Source organism: Etheostoma cragini, chromosome 4 (assembly GCF_013103735.1).
Source record: "Etheostoma cragini isolate CJK2018 chromosome 4, CSU_Ecrag_1.0, whole genome shotgun sequence".
NCBI lineage: Eukaryota > Metazoa > Chordata > Actinopteri > Perciformes > Percidae > Etheostoma > Etheostoma cragini.
The window spans coordinates 3,642,884-3,655,448 of NC_048410.1; the positions used below are offsets into that span (position 1 = coordinate 3,642,884).

The 12,565-nt window shown below is 39.3% G+C and overlaps 1 long non-coding RNA gene across 1 annotated transcript; it reads right to left on the minus strand.

The window, feature by feature from the left end:
• Nucleotides 1-3,473: 3,473 nt before the first annotated feature.
• Nucleotides 3,474-11,713, minus strand: LOC117942852. The gene is made up of 3 exons (XR_004656233.1): nt 11,590-11,713; nt 8,476-8,478; nt 3,474-3,488 (listed from the first exon to the last, which is right to left on the minus strand). It is a non-coding gene; the product is annotated as an uncharacterized LOC117942852 (long non-coding RNA).
• Between the last annotated feature and the right edge of the window lie 852 nt (nt 11,714-12,565).

The following is a 12,565-nucleotide window of genomic DNA, read 5'->3' on the forward strand; positions in this document are numbered from 1 at the left end:
ACCCCAAATAAGTCACGGGTCAATTTGACCCGAGGGATACGAGAGGGTCCCGAAAGTGAAGATAATACAAGGGTTAAAATGATATCAGATTAGTGACTATAATGAGCCTCTGGAACATTGGATGAATGGTTGCTGATCATGGGCGATGCAGATATTACATTAAAGATCAGCCCCCCCACTCAGATCAGCTGGTAGTCTGTCTGTAATGGAGTGGGATGGAAGTTTCTCCAAAGAGAGTGACTCCAAACTTTAGACCGGTAGTGAGTATGACAAACATGAAATGGAAGGCCACAAAAGTACTTGTAAAGTAAATGCAATTATTAAAATTGACTAAAAGTGACAATATTCTGTTCTAGGTCACTAGACTTGAGAATTTAAGACTTTTTAAGGCCCACTGTCATCGTGATGGGTATTGTCAGATTACAGGATTTGTGGCCTTCCAGCTCTTATGACTCATAACTCAAGTTATTGAATGATTTACAAGTGCACAAAGGAGGTAATTGGGACCTTAATTATTTGGGTATGAATACGTTTTATATAGTCCAACCCTTATTTACATAAGACTTTGAAAACAGCAATCTATGGTTGTGTTCATCTAATGTTTCAAATCTTTTATTTTGCATTTTCACCTTTTTTGGATTGACAAAAGGTGAAACACAAAAATGCATGGAAGCGAACTGGGGATGTTATCATTAGTGATTTTTTTGTACTTAAATGCCCTTTCTTCTTTCTTTACTCACAGTTTTACCAAACCTTATTTTTAGTTGTCTTGACACAACCATATACTTCCATAACCACCAGAAATATGCTCTTGTCAACATGATGTGATATAAAGTGGAATACACTTTGTTGTTAGTGGACGTTTTGCAGATAGCTCAAGTATGGAACTTTTTTGATATGTAAACATGCTGAAATGTAGCTGCAACAAATTAAAACACACTCAACAAATGGTTCACAGTCCACATTATCACAGCACACATACACAGAGGGGGCAAGCCATACAGACGGTAACAAAATCTTACTAGCACTTTGTAAATTCCAGGTCATAAGACTCACTCTCCCTCAGGGCTAGTTTCTGTTCCACAGGCCTCTGTCGCACTGTTTATTATAGTAGTAATAATAGTTGAAACATTATACTGAAGACAAACATTACACTGAAGCTAGAGATCTAAAGACCTTCTAGCACTAGTCTTCCAACATGAAAGTCTCCACAAGGGAGATAGAAAGTCTGTGAAGAAAGTGAGTTTCTGGTTATCCGTTTGCATCTTTTAATTCCATATGTTTTTTTTTCCTATGAGAAGTAATTGGATTTTCATTTTTGTATGGTTTAAAAGAAAAAGAACTGAACTTAAACTTGGACACAGACAGTATGTGATTATGTTTTGCTTCAGTGCATCTGACAGAAAGTTAGATTTGACAGGTTTTATTACCTGCACTTTGAATGGAAGTGCAGCAATGAATGAAGCAACAACACCACCATTAAAGCCCTGCCATGCAAAATACCAGAGTTGCACAATATCAGCTTTTAACTTTCACATATGGCGCCTGCAGACGTGACGGCATTATGACACCCATCACTTGCATTGAAGCTTTCAAAAGAACCATTTAACGTGTCACTTTTCTGTGAAGGTCAACATGCATCAGTAAAAAAAGACAATCTTTGTTAATAGATGGTGCAAGGGCACTGTGTGCGTATTTGTGTGTGTGTGTGTGTGTGTGTGTGTAATTGCATTGTGACTGCATAATGACTCATGGCCTTTGAGAGCTGTGAGTTACCTGCTGACTAAAGACTTTATCAAAACACCATTGTTAGAGTTCCAAGATTTAGCGGCAAAAATTAGCTTTGTGGTTCACGCCTCCGTCTGCTTCTTCCAACTGACACTGACACAGACCGCCTGATGGTGGTTTTGGTTTCAGCTTAGTTGTCCAACAGGTCTGGTCTGTCAGAGATAACAAGGTTTGATAACAACTGGATGGCTTGTCCTTTGTAAAAGAATTTCCTTAGGTGCCAAGATTTAGGGCCCGGTCATGCAACAGAAAGTGGAACAGTGAAATGAATTTGTGGACCCACACAGAGTTGGTGGTGCTTGAAAGCACGGTGACATGGCAACTACTTGCACTTTCAGCACCAGCTGGACATTTAGGTCACCTTCACACATAGTTTGCATATCTTTAGAAAGCGTGAGATTGTATAATACATGTAATTGGGGTCGTCTTATAATTGGACCAGTATGGCATTCTCACATTGCCATACCTGATACACCACAAATGCATTCTGGGGAAAAAAAACGTTTTGTTGTTTGCATGGCAGTTGTTCAAGGGCACACCCCCAGCCTCCATCTTCCCCCCCCCCCTCTAAAAATCTACTGTTGGGAATTCCTCGTGCTACAGGGACTAAGGGCCAACCCCATTTCTCCATCTCACCTCTACCCATTGGCCCTTGAAACCAATGGGTAAGGGGTAGTGGTGAGAACATACCCCTATGAAATGGGACACCACTTGGTTTCCTCACCATACAGAATCGATCACAAACTTCCAAGATGCCGTCTGTCCGTCGATTGTGTGGGTTTGGACCAAGTAAAAAGTTGAACTCCATCTGTCAAGTCAAGTCAAGTTTAGGTCATCCATAAAATGGAATGACAGTGCTCACACCCACCATCATACCCGTAAAACCTAGAGAATAAATACAATACAACAAATACACTACAACATGATACTATACACAAACACAATAAAAAATAAAAAATAAAAACGTATAAAATGTACGTTTAAAGTGCTTGTTGTGCTGTCTAATAGCCTGAGGTATGAAAGAGAGAGCATCCCATTGTGTCACAGGAGGCCTTAGCCTACCACTACGCTCCATGACCCTGCCGGTCAGATTACCATGGAGAGGGCGACCCAGGTCCCTCATTATTTTCCGTGTCATTTTTACCATATGATCATCTTATACCTGTATCCACTGTGTTTAACTCTCCTACCATTTTCCCAGCCCTTTTAGTCACTCTCTCCATCCTGGCCCTCCTCAGTTACCCCAGCATCCCCCACCCCCCACCCCACCACACAGTAACTCCAAACACTACATGGGACTGACATAAAAAAAATTCTCACCACATCCGTATTCACCTTAGGACTGCATCTGGTGACTCATGCTGTCCGATAGGAGCCCTGAAGCGCCTAATACTCGCCATCCAGCATTCACAGGGTTAAAAACCCAACATCTACAGTCTCAGAAATGGCCCGTACTAAGGAAATAATTATGATCATACTACTACTACTACTACTACTACTAATAATAATAATAATAATAATAATGATGATAATAATAATAATAATAATAATTGTAAATATTTTATTTCTATAGCGGTATTTAAGTGCTTAAAGACATTTTACAGGAAAAACATGGTAAGTACAATAAAAGGAGGTGAAGCAATAAAACAACACAAAACATAATAAATAAAATTGGAAAAAAGCGTCAAAAGTGTTTTATGCTCCACACTGGTTGTAGAAAATGAGCAGAACAAAGTTGTCACTCATCTGGAGGAAGCGTTGTGCTTTTCTACGCTGTGACAAGAGTGTGGCGTTACTTTTTACCAACTGGCCGCCTGGCTGGCTAGTTAGTTAGCTTGCTTGCTAGCAGGCTCATTTCTAAGTTCAGTTCCACATCTACACATATTATTTGTTTCTCCTTTTTGTTTGATTAAGTTTAGTTTGAACATGTTAAAAGTAAAACATAAATAAGAACATGCACATTTCAAGTGAGAAAACCAACAAAACAAAATGAAAACATAGCTTTACAAATTTAACGTTAAGGATTCCAATAAAGATTTCCATGTTCAAAACGTAGTAGGAATATGTAAAAAAAAACTGGTCCTACCCCCTTTTTCTACTTTTCTACTTTAGTTATATACAAACACTTTAAGTCTTCACTTATTTATACATTTATACTTACACATACCTGCATATATACAGGCACATATACACATGCCTACCCGTATATGTATTTATACAAACATACATATACACATTATTATTGTATTTTTCAGTCAAATCAAACAAAATAATAACTTATACAAGCTAGACTTAATAACCACAAGAACAAAACAGTACGCAATGCAATCACATTGAGTCATTCTCGCACCCGTTCAATATATTCATTTTAAAAAGGCTCTTGGAATTGCTCATGGTGGCGGTGGAGCAGGTCTGTGAGGTAGGACGGAGCCTGGTTATGGGGGGCTTTGTGAGGAGGAGGACTTTAAACCGGATGCGTTGGGGAACAGGGAGCCGGTAGATGTTCTGGAGGACGGGAGTGATGTGGTCACGCGTGGGCGAGGAAGTCACGTGTCAAAGTTTCCGCAGCGGGGAAGGTGATTGATGGTGATGGGCGGAGACGGGCAATGTTTTTTGATTGGTGTCTCATTGGTTTCTCTACATTTGATGATCCAAGAATGTATTAATCTTTCACTCAAAAGAACCTGCTAAACCTAACTTAAGTGAGAGACCTTTCAACAGCACCAACACAGGTATTTAAATCAGGTATTTAATCTTCACTCAATAATAATAGTTGTAAGGTGAGAAGAACACAACTCTCCTCCTGCTAGGTCAACATACCTGTCCGGCAGGTAAATTTGGCAACAGGCCAGAATCTGTCTGTAGCACGTAACTTACTGGAAACATCACAATCTGTGCCAGAAAAAAAAAAAAGGGAGGGAGGGAGGCAGGGAGGGAGGGAGGGGTGGATATTTGCATTGTCACTGGATACACACATGAGAGAGTCATTATGCCTATCTCCAAAGTTACTTATTAAACTAACGTCTTACTCATTTTACCCTTTTCACACAGTCCTCCATCCCATTATGTTATTATTGTAGTTTAGTATAGTTTGTGCCGGTATTATTATTTTTAGGGCTGGAACGATACACCAAACCCAGTATTCGGTTTGCATCACAAAATTTGCCCCACGATTCAATGCAAACCTTGTTTCTTTTTTTGGAAGGATGGGGGTTGAGGAGAGTGATTCTTAGTAAATGTAATACAACTTGGCAACACATGGCATTGTTTTTTCATTGATTACAACCAACTTTGCAACACATTTATACAACGGATACCTTATTCATTGATATTCATGGATTTCAATATCAATCGATCCAACACCAAAGATTCTTTTGTATATTTGTATATTCTTTCTTTTGTACTTTTGTACCAGCGCCAAGTGTGGTGTTGCTCCGGGTGCCTCTAACGTCCATCTCAGAGGACCACAGGCATTTACATGTCACAGAAACGAGGCCTCGAAAGCTCAACCCTAGCTGTGCTGCAGATGACAACTAGTGTTAGGCTTGAAATTCTCATACGTGTAAAAATGCAGGACCAAGGTTATGACACTTAGCCTTTAGGTTGGCATTCTGCATTGGTCGTGCAGTCCCGGTGACACCGGAATTTCCAATAATTTCGGATATTCCGTACGTTTTTTGTTGCACAACTAAAAAAACTTTATCTCCCATTCCATAATGCTGTGTGAACTAACAAGACCTTCCTCTGCAGCGCTGTGGAGGAAGGTCTGGCTATGCAAGACTATTATCATGACCAATGATAATGACCAATTATCATTAATGCTACAAACTAAACCTTGTGCTGCCTTGGCCCGTGTGATCATCCAAACGTGTCAAGTTAAGCCATTTACCATTGTGTGAAGGTCATTCTGACAGCTTCTAGCATACATGGATCGGACATTTACAAAGTCGGCAACAAGTTTTAGTGTTGGCAGAAAAGGTCATAAAAAGCAGTAAACTTCCTGGCAGGAGCCTGAGACAGTAACGATCATATCGGTCATAACACACATGATATATGATCAGTTGTTATCAGTACTGCAATGCCTCTCTTACAGGAAACAAAGGAGCAAGCTGGATGGGGGGAGGGATGCTCACATGCAAAAACATGTGGAATCTGTAACGTCACATTTTGGGAAGCCTCTCTTATCCGTTTTTTTTTATCGTATCAGAAATATGTATCAAAAACTGATTAATCTGCATGAACCATCCTCCTTCCTTTCGTGCCCCTTTCCTGTGTATCTTTCTATTTTTTACAGCCGAATATTCTTATTGTTAATATCATTATTATCATTAATATTCCTGTTATTAGTGTTATCTCTATACTGTCTTCTATACTGTATTTCTTGTAAAAACGGATGGTGGAAATTTCAGTTTCCTTGCAGGAGTCATCCCATAATGATTAATAAAGAGAAGTCTTCTATCACGTCATTTAATTGAATGCACCGATTGTTGGAAAAAATTAAAATATATATATGTATTCTTGTGTGACTCTATAAACCTTTGATGGCCACTGTGAACCGAACCCTGCTTTGTGTCACTTTGTTCTCCGAGCTCTAGTAACTACTTTCAGGTCAACTTCCAAAAGCCAAGCCAGGTGAAAAAAAACCCAACAAAACAATCAAGATCAGATTGTTTCATAACAGTTATGATAACAATGTTCTAATTTTTGGATGACATTTATGAAAGAGGAGGGGAGGTTTAAAACAAGGGCGACGTGTCAAATATTATTTTAAGTGAATTTTGCCAACAGGGGAAGAAAAAGCAACTTTAAATGGTTATATCTGATGGTATATATAAATGAGGATTTAATTTTAAATTCTATTGGTATTTTCACTACTTTTGTCGGTGAGTGAAAGATGTTATATTTCGCAGTTCAAAAGGTCAAGCATATCACACAATCCAGATGAAAAAAACATTAAGCATTAATTAACTAAACTTTGACAAAGGATCAAAGTTTTACTTCAGTGGAAAGTGAAAATACGCCCACATTTCAGTGTTCACTAAACTATTCACAAGATCTTGTGGAGACCAGGTAATTATGCACTCTATTTAGGCGTGATTAACTTTATACTTGAACATAACAATGGAACCTTACAACCAGCACCAGAGCCTGGGAAATTAAAAGTCTAGTTTTAACAGAAGAAGGAATGTGCCGGATCCACACAAACCAGTGGGCCGGTACTCGATAAAAGTGAAAGAGAAAGTATTACCTGCACATTGAATAGTTGTGAGGTAAGTAATAACGATCATGAATAAACAGAAAACAGAAGAACAGAATCGAGAAAAACGATTATTTTGCCCATGATGTTTTGCAAGTTAACTCTAAGTTTGTCTTGTTGGATATTATGTGTGTACCTCAACAACAAAAACATGGGGAAAAGTATCCAAGAGGTTGAAAACAGTGTCACGGAAAGAAAGCATCAAGAAGTTCCAGGAAAAAATATTCTAAAACGTCAAAAAGAAAAATGAAAAAATCTAATCAGTTCAACTTTATTGTCATTGGTAACAATGTGCAGGTGCATATGTAATGAAATGTACATACAACATAGATACACTGCCAGATTAAAAGATTAGGTACAGGCTCAGATGATAGACGAAAGTAATGCCATAGTAAAAATAGAATAAGTTGAAGTTCTTGTGCAAATAGCATAATTAAAGGGCATTACATTCAACGTAGCAGCCACCGAACGCTTCTACATCCCCCAGATTGCTGGACTGATTGGTTGAAGATTTTCCAATTGCGTACAGAGTCATTTGAACTGTGCCCGTTGGTGCATGCCTCTTGTGCAGAGAAAAGACAGAGCAGACTCCCCAGACCGATCCACTCTCTCTATTGAGCTTGGCTTGTGTTGGTCAAAATGCTCAGAGTGGTGCAACAGTAGAAATTGGTCAGCGTTTTGGGAAATGCTCCTCAGCTTCTTCGGGAAGTACAGGCGTTGTTGTGCCTGCTTCGCGTGGGAGTTGGAATTTAATATCCAAGAAAGGTTCTCGCTGATTTGGACTCCTAAAAAGCATCTATTGTCAAAAATAAAGTGACAACATAGACTCTAATCTCCCAAAACCATCCTCCTTGGCGGACTAAAGTTGTCGGAGCACAAATCATGCAATACCAAATTTGAAAAACAAAAATAGACCTGTATGTATGATGCTAATACACCATTATTTCTTAGTGTAAATGAAAAAAATGGGAAACATATGAAGAAGAATTTCCCAGTTCAAGGTGTGTTCACTGTTAATTTGTTAAAAATGTTAAACTGATTCTGACATCTTTCCAAAAGTCGATGAGTAATTAAATAATCGGGATTTCAAAATTGACCAAGATTATGCTTTTTTTCATTATGTCTTGTGTGTATATTATGGATTTTATTGATATGTGTGTTTTCTTCAACAATGAGATGGCTCATTTCAGTGATTGTAAATGTTTCCGTGCTCTTTAGCTTCTAAAATAATTAACTTATGATCCTGTTTTTTCAAGCTTTAATGCGCACAGCCTCTCTCCTAATTAATGTGAACACAGCCGCTCTGCTATGTTCACATTTTAGAGAATGTAATAACATAAATGTATGACTTCTCACCCACAACCTATGCGCTATTAATCAAATGTTGATTTTAACGACCAGACCTGCACAATGGCTGTGGATATAATTACAATCTCCAAGTGATTTTGTGTGTGTATGTGTGTGTGTGTGTCATACTGATAGACCAGTTTGTCTTGCGGCTGGCTGTGTGTGGTGTACTTGGCATTCTGCTTGACTCTTTTGTAAATGTGAGGTTCTGGTTATGAGCTGCGGTATTTGCAATGCATGTGGTAAGATAATTAGACAGTGATGGTGGTTAACATTAGATTTAATATCTAATGTGAACATGCAAAAAAAATCAATCCCACTCTCTTGCATGTTGAGCAGAATGTGTGTGTGTGAGCGTGTGCAAACTGCTGGCTGTGCAGGGCTATTACCTTTTATTGGTTCTGTGTGGTCTGTCATGCACCCATACACTGCTGAAGTGCACACACGGCTTGTGGTGAGATTATCTGTAAATAGGATTTGTATTTTGCTTAAGAAAGTGTCTGTTTGTTTTGTGGATAGCTCTCACCTCCGTGCTGTTTGTCATAGACAATGTTTGCAGAAGCCTGTAGGAGAGGACACAGTGAGTAAGGCTGGTAGTTCTGGTGGTAGGTCGCTTTTTATCTGGAAGGGGGGTCAGAAGGTTAAGATTTACGAGTTACGGTTTGCTGTTAAACGTCATGATAGGAAAAGTTCAGCCTCTGCCTTTTATATACTTCAATACTACTTCTGTTGGGTGTGAGTGTAATAAAATATGGTTATTTATAGTCAAGTTCAAGATTAAGACCAAATTTATTGTCTCACAATGTACGAAATGTGTCTTGGGCACATAACCAATACTGCAGCAGTGAAATATAAATAAAAACACAGACAACATGTACAACAAACCATAATGGGCCTGATTGTAATGATCTAAGCACACGGGGTGAAGCAGGTGCGTTTAGAGCATTTTCAAATCCACTTTTGCTAGTTTAATGGCACATGGTTCCAAAGGGTTGCATTTAGTGTCATAGGTGTGTTTTGGGCTTAACATGCAATAAATCAATCAGAGTGTCGTCTCCCATTCCCTTTCAAAGCCAGGTGCATTTGTACCTTGGCGCGTTGCTGTTATGATGGAGCGACTTTCAGGAGAAGAAACGGATCTGCTCATCATATCATGAAATTATTTCACTTTGTAATATTTGTATTTGTGACCTTTTACCCATGTGCTGCTGCACGTCCCTGTGTATGAGTAACAGGCATAGTGTGTGCATGCAGTGCATGAGCCTAGGTACATTTTACTATTCAACTGGCGATCACTTTCCGCTCACTCAAGACAGCAATACAACAAGATCACCTGATCACACCTCCCTGTAACACCTGCACGCTCACGGGTGCAGAGATTGCCCCAGGGGCATATGCTATTTAAACGACGTGGGCACTGGACGGGAAACTGAAAACTGGGTCGGTCTTAACCCGAGTGCTGTCTTCCCGAAAATCACCACTTTTGTTGACGCTTTTTATCAATGTTTTTAACTTTTTCTTACATGTCTTGTCCCAGTTTTCAACACTGTGTCACTTTTTTTTGACATTTTACACTACATAACACAAACTTATTTACTTTACAGTTATTTTGGGAATTTATGGTCAATGAACCTCATTTATAGGAAATTATACCTGATGTTTGAGTTAGAGAAGCAGAAATTAGGATTTTTTAAAAATTAATTAATGGAACGGATGTTGATGGATAAACACAGACTGGAATATGTCAACTTTCACTCTATATACTATTTCAAAACCACTTCAATTCTGTTTCTTCAAATGCTATAAAATTGAATAAGACGCCCCAAAATTAATGAAAGTAGAGATTTGTACTTTCTAAAGAGCGTTGTGTGGAATCAATCATGTTTTTTGGGGAATTAAAAAGAACGTTGATATAGGAAAACGGTTCACTTTGACCCAAGGACAACATGAGGGTTAAAGTAACAACGACACATAGGGCCCAACATGACCGTTACGGTGTGTAAAACACAACGTGGTGTCACGCAGTGCATATAGTTAAACATTACTCAAGAAATAGATAAATTGTGTCAGGGGAGAGATCACAACAATAACCCGAATCAAATTCCCATCGTCAACACAAGGCCTGGCTTTTATCTGCAGCTATTTAAGAGCTTAATACACACGGGAATAAACACCTTTTTCTGCAGCAAGGAACTCTAACCCTCCAACTGGAGGACAGCAGCTCATCTTCTGTGTAAAGAACATGAAATGTGTTGCTGACAATCCTACTGACTAGTTTTAAAGAACCTGTTTCATAAATACTCTGAATGGTTAAGTTCTCTCTAAAAAAAGAACCAAAAACAGGGGGAAAAAGCATCAAAGAGGTTTAAAAAAGTGTCACAGTGGTCCAAAAAAAGCTAAACAATTGCCAAAATGTTGAAAAAAGTGAACAAAATTTCAGATAAAAAAAGTGAACAAAATTTCAGGAAAAAAAACCTTCCAAGAATCTCATAAAAAGCCACAAAAAAGTGGCAACGTGGACTCAAATTTCTCCAAACTATACTCCGGGTAACGCATTTTTAATGTTTTGTTTTATTTAATAATTGCAACATCTCATCATTATTAAACTTTACGATTTAATACTACTCATCTTGTGTGTGAATATAATATAATATGGTTATTTATGGTGGAGGAAGGGTCAATAATCTTCCCCACAGTCAGTCACCAAAGGCCAAGAAAAAAGATGTGTAGCATCGGGGAGGGTGAAGAAAAGAAAAAAAGCGCCAATGCTCATACGGACTTGATACTGCTGATCAGTGGATCACAAAGAGAGAGGATTTAGGAGACTGGGGCAGAGCTAACAGGTATAGTGGGCTGAAAACAGAGCATCAGTTAGCTCCATGGTTAGCTTACACTAACCAGGGAGATTGAGTCTATTTCCAAGACATTCCACATTCGGTATTGTCCCGTTGCCCCTGGTAATTCCACCGTATGTAGTTTTTTACCATCGGACGTCTGTTACCTTACACTTCCTTTGTATTTGGAATTCTAAACTCCGGCTGATTTCTGAGGACTATGGTTACCTGGTCCTCAGATCTCTGCAGGGTAAATCCAGCTAGCTAGACTGTCTGTCCATTCTGAGAGGCATCGTGCAGATGTGTTTTGGAGGGATGAGATGTCATTTTTGTGGGCGGAGTTAGCAACTCCTTCAGCGGCACCGCTTCCAGGAAGGCGGCTCCGTGTATCCCCGCCTATAGCTCCTCTGTGATCCCTCCTCGATGCTCGGTCCTCGGAGCAGAAATAAGAGCTTTGAGACGGCCTTCTCCAAGCAAGGAGAGAACAACTTCCTGTTCAGCTGAGGACCGAAGAGTCAAGGAGCTAACAAATAAGGGGGATGAGATGCAGCGTTGGCTTCCTAAGGGAGGGTGGCAGTGCTCAAGGGGCCTTACCTGATCAAATAAAAGGTTAGAACTGACAAAATAAAGGTTAGAATAAAAAGGGTAAAGATTTGCTAACGGAAAGTGATACAGTAACTCCAAACAGAGGCTCTGGCCTCTGACCCCTGGGGAACCAGACCTGTTCCCCGTAGACCTGTTTAGTAATCCCAAATCTATTGTGTTAATTTCAGATATGTTGAAATCTTAATCAAGAGATGCACCTGTGCAATGTTGAGTGTCAGTTTGATGAAACTGTCAATCATTCAAGAGCTCCTGACCTGCTAGATGAGTTCAGCATTCCATTGCTCTGCCATACAAAACCACTCTATTTCCAGAAATGATCATTACATCATTTGATCGCTAACAAAGTTGTAAACGTTTTCCAAAGCAACTGAACCAGTCTCTCAAACACAATGGGACCTGTTATGGGAGGACAAAAGGTGATTGAGGTGTCAGTTTACTGGATGGGAACAATAGTGAGACAAGCCCAATATACCGCTTAGTTGACACAGTGACATCTCAACGGATGCCACTCTAATCGTGATTTGCTCACACAACTCAGTAAATACACTTACAAAGGCAGCTGGTTGAAATTACTTTAAATTCTGCATAAAATGAGCATGCAACTCCCTGTGAACCAAGGGAAAACAATGAAGATTTGGTATAATGATATTGTAGAAACAAAAATGTTTGCCCTTAGGCAAGGACTGTCACACACACACACACACACACACACACACACACACACACACACACA